Genomic DNA, 5,000 nt, shown 5'->3' with positions numbered 1-5,000 from the left:
TCATGACCTTTATAGTAAACAATCCTCTACCGTCACGTGATCTTAGGTCTGTCTGTCTGTCCTCTGACTGCTCCACGGTCTAAAATAAGACTGTAACACTTCCAGTGACTCAGAGAAACCTGATCTGTGTCCTGTGGGAACGGATCCAGTGGAACCAGGTCGCTCTGTGTAAACACCTTCTCTGATTACCAGAGTAACCTGGTTTCTCTGAGTCACATGGAGTTCATCTACGTGTGTGTGTGTGTTCCCTGCCCAGCACACACACACACACACACACACACACACACACACACACACACACACACACACACACACACACACACACACCTGTTGTTGATGTCTGTGTGAAATCCAGCCCATTAACATCTGGACACACAGATAAAGCTTCACAAAGTTCATCACAGTTTCTCTCTGAATCCAAACTTTAATATTTACTGACGATTCATCTGCAGATTGGTTTGGATTTATTTTTTAAAGTCTGTCTCTCTGTCTGTCTGTCTGTCTGTCTGTCCATCCTTCAGGTCCGGACCATGACTCAGGTCTGTTGCCCCGGTCTCTGTCAGTGATCTTTAACAGTATCGAGGGTCGTCTGTACGGTCGGTCCGATCTGAAGCCGCAGCGCTGCAGAGACTTCAGCAGACTGACTCCAGACCAGCAGGCAGCCGAGTCCAGCAGCAAGAGGAACCTGATGAGGCTGTTGAAAGAGGTCGGGACATACAAATACATCTGTGTGTACGAATGTGTGTACGAATGTGTGTACGAATGTGCGTACTAATGTGTCTCGTTGTCTCTGCAGAGCGACAAGAGTCAGACGTCTGGAAGATCAACTTTTCTTGACGGTCAGTGACTTGATTTATTTACTGTGACGTCGGAAGTTCAATCCAAAATACTCAACGTTGTGTTTGTGTTCTTACGTTCATAAAATACCAAACAACCTACAGGAATCACTCTTTATCTGACCTGATTATTTATCTGAGCATGTAAAGGGGGTCCTCACAAGGAACCAAAAAAACCTGTGGACCCCACAACTGCTAAATACAACAATGTGTGTGTTTGTGTTTCCAGGCTCGTCTGTCAGCACTGACAGCAGCGTGAACAGCATCTCTGAGGCCGACAGTTTCTGTCTGGACGTGGAATCAAACGTCCGGTTCTCTGTCTGGGTTTCATTCTGTGAGATTTACAACGACAACATCCATGACCTGCTGGAACAGGTGTGTGTGTGCGCGCGTGTGGTTAGAGTTTACAGTGAAGTTGACTTTACTGTCCAACCAGTCAAAATGTCCTCACTGTAGCATAAACAGTCCAAACATGGGGGAGAATCTGCTGTGGTTAATTAGTGATTGATAACTGTTATTGATCTGTGAATGATCTGTGGTGTTCAGGTTCCCAGTGGACACCACAGGAGGACGGTGCTTCGTCTTTCTCAGGACGTCAAAGGAAACTCCTTCATCAAAGGTTCTACCTATTTTAATTTTATCAATTCAAAATCACTTTGTTGTTCTGGATGTTTCATCCAAAAACGGATCGTTTCTGTTTTTGTGTGTGTAAATCTTTGTTTATACTCACTTGGCATCGTAGCTTAAGTCTCCTCTCCAGCTCTGAACATGAACGGAGGCTTTTATGATCAATGTTTGTTGAATTATTCTCTGAAACTCCAGAGGACGAACAAACGAGTTTGACCGACAAAACTCCATAAACCAACCTCCACTATGGAGAGGAGGGATTATCTGTAACCAGCGGACAGCAGATAGTTAGCTGGTTGCTATTTCCACCATGCTTTCATGCTACTCTGGTCTTCTACAGAATCTGACTGTGCTGATGAGCCAGTGTAGTTAAGCTGCAGTGTGTGTTGATGTGTGTGTTGATGTGTTTCAGACCTGCGGTGGGTCCAGGTGAACAGCTCTGACGAGGCCTACAGAGTGATGAAGATCGGGAAGAAGAACCAGAGTTTCTCCTCCACCAGACTGAACCATCTGTCCAGCAGGAGGTCAGCTGCTCTGCTTTCTTTTAGCTTCACTTCTTTACTTTCAGGACAGTTTCTGGTTGTGACTCACAGTTTTGAGGCTCAGAAACAATCAGGAGGTCCAGTTACACATTCATCAGTCACCTGAACACAAGCTGAGGTTTCTAATATGTAAAGTTATACCTGCAGCCAATGTTCTATCTATCAGAGCAGCAGTCTCTCAGGATGGAGATACGTCTGTGTGTCCTCTGAGTGACGGTGGTGTCTGTGTGTCCTCTGAGTGATGGAGGTATCTGTGTGTCTCTGCAGCCACAGCATCTTCTCCATCAGGATCCTCCCAGTGGACGACGTCGGAGTTCCCAGAGTCCTCGGCATCAGCGAGTAAGACGGACTGTTTCCCTTCAGTGTGGAGTGATGAGGTCACCGTGTGCTCCCATAATAATGACATGTGTCTTTGTGAGGTTGTCTCTGTGCGACCTGGCCGGATCCGAGAGCGCTGCTCACGAACCCGCAACACCGGGAGCGACTGAAGGAGGCGGGAAACATCAACAGCTCTCTGCTGACGCTCGGGAAGTGCATCAACGCCATGAGGCTCAACCAGCACACCAAGTAGGAGGACGGAGCCGCTCCACCCGTCTGAACAGAACCCAACGCTGAGACACCGGGATGATGGCTCTCATGTGTTTCTCTACAGGGTCCAGAACCACGTCCCCTTCAGGGGAGTCCAAGCTCACACACTTCCTGCAGTTCTTCTTCTGTGGTGGCGGCCGGGTCTCCATGGTGGTCAACATCAACAAGAACTCGTCCTGCTTTGACGAGACGCTCAACGTCCTCAAGTTCTCCGCCCTCGCCCAGAAGGTCAGAACACACACACACACACACACACACACACACACACACACACACACACACACACAGGGACTGTCACAGGGACTGTCATAGCCAGGCTCCAAAACGTATATATACTTTGCAGCTTGTTCATTTCTGCCTCCTCCTTGATGAAGGGCTGACCCTCTCTGTGTCGGTCTCTCTCTCTCTCTCTCTCCCTCTCTGTCTCTCTCTCTCTCTCCAGTTGGTGGTGGTGAACTCGAGTTGGTGGTGGGGGTGGTCCCAGACGACGTCCCCGCACGGCCATGGAGCTGTCACTGATCATCGAGGATGCCGACCGCCGCAGAAACGTGTCGGGCGAGGCAGGAAGAGCTCCCTGGTCGCCTGGGAGACGACCCTGGAGGACGTGCTGGAGGATGAGGACGGCGAAGAGGAGGAGGAGGAGGAGGAGGATGAAGAGGAGGAGAGGAGGAGGAGAGTGCGATGGAAGGAACAGTGCTGGAGGCAGGAGGTGAGGAGGAGGAAGAAGAAGAGGAGGAGGAGGAAGGTGACCGGACCATGGAGGTAGAAGAGAAGGTAACGATCTAATATCAATAACATCTGTTTTCTGAAGATGTTGTAATCTCAAAATATTCATGAAAGTGTGTGGTGCGTGTGTGTGTGTGTGTGTGTGTGTGTGTGTGTGTGTGTGTCAGACAGAGAGGCGGCGCTGTGTGGTCCTGGAGGCTCAGATCAAGAGAAGTCAGCACTGAGTTCATGGAGCTCTACAACAAGATGGAGAAAGACTACAGGTAACATGATCATGTGACTGAACCACAGAGTCACGTGATGTGTACTGTGACACACGTGACATCAGACAGAATGTGCTGCGTGTGTCAGTGAGCGTCTGGAGAAGGAGAGGGAGATCCTGGAGGATGGAGCTCTAGAAGAAGATGGAGATCCTGAAGAACCTACAGGTAACATGATCGACCTGTCTACTGTCAGCACCGAGCACAAGGTGATTGTACTGTGACACCCGTGACTCATTACTGATGATTATCAGTGATCAATAACAGTATTGATGAGGATTATCCGTGATCCTAGTGTTGATTGTCTGTCAGAAGAGGAGTGGCCGATCTGTTGAGATGTTCGTCAGTAAGACTCGAAGATCTACTGTCAGCACCGATCAGAGAGACGCACAGTAGGTCTGACCAACAATAACACACTGCAGGTACACACACACACACACACACACACACATTATCACACACACTGATCAATAACACACACACACACTCAGGAGGTACAAACAGATGTTCACTCAGTGACTGAAGATCTGGAGAAGATCAGACACACACACACTCAGAGTGTTCACCGCTGTCTGACCGAACACACACACACTGCAGGTACACACACACACACACACACAAACACACACACACACTGCAGGTACACACACACACACACACTACAGGTACAAACACACACACTGCAGGTACACACACACACACACACACTACAGGTACAAACACACACACACACTACAGGTACAAACACACACACTGCAGGTACAAACACACACACACACACACACTACAGGTACAAACACACACTGCAGGTACACACACACACACACTACAGGTACAAACACACACACACACACTACAGGTACACACACACACTACAGGTACAAACACACACACACACACTACAGGTACAAACACACACACACACACTGCAGGTACAAACACACACACACACACACACACACACACTGTAGGTACACACACACACACGGTCCCAGCTCCTGGTTGTGGTCCCTGGTGTAACGTTGACCTTTGACCTCTGTCTGTGCTGATCTGACCTGCAGAGCTGGAGGCGCTGCGATTGGAGAAGCAGCGATCACATGACCAGATGCAGGAGGCCCAGGAGGTAGTGTCTTCTTCTGTGGTGTCTGCTGTCTGAAACCACATTGTTCACATTGGTTTTTATCAATAAAGTTCTTTTGGTTTCAGAGTCTGAAGCAGCAGCAACACAAGTTATCAGAGCTGATGGAGATCAATCAGCAGAAAGACGACGTCATCAAACTACTGCAGACAGCCGCGGACGCCACCGCGGACGTAAACACACTTACTTTAGACGTTAATGTCACAGATAATAATGTCTTTAATGATAATAATAATCAATATTATAAAAATAATAAGAGTAATACGTAACTGAACGAAGTGAA

The 5,000-nt window shown here is 48.3% G+C and overlaps 1 pseudogene; it reads left to right on the top strand.

The window, feature by feature from the left end:
- LOC129116103 (kinesin-like protein KIF20B) overlaps positions 1-4,890 on the top strand; it is an 8,373-nt pseudogene extending 3,483 nt beyond the window's left edge.
- Positions 4,891-5,000: the final 110 nt, after the last annotated feature.

This window comes from Anoplopoma fimbria, unplaced genomic scaffold (assembly GCF_027596085.1).
Source record: "Anoplopoma fimbria isolate UVic2021 breed Golden Eagle Sablefish unplaced genomic scaffold, Afim_UVic_2022 Un_contig_12669_pilon_pilon, whole genome shotgun sequence".
NCBI lineage: Eukaryota > Metazoa > Chordata > Actinopteri > Perciformes > Anoplopomatidae > Anoplopoma > Anoplopoma fimbria.
This window is presented reverse-complemented; position numbering and strand designations above follow the sequence as displayed.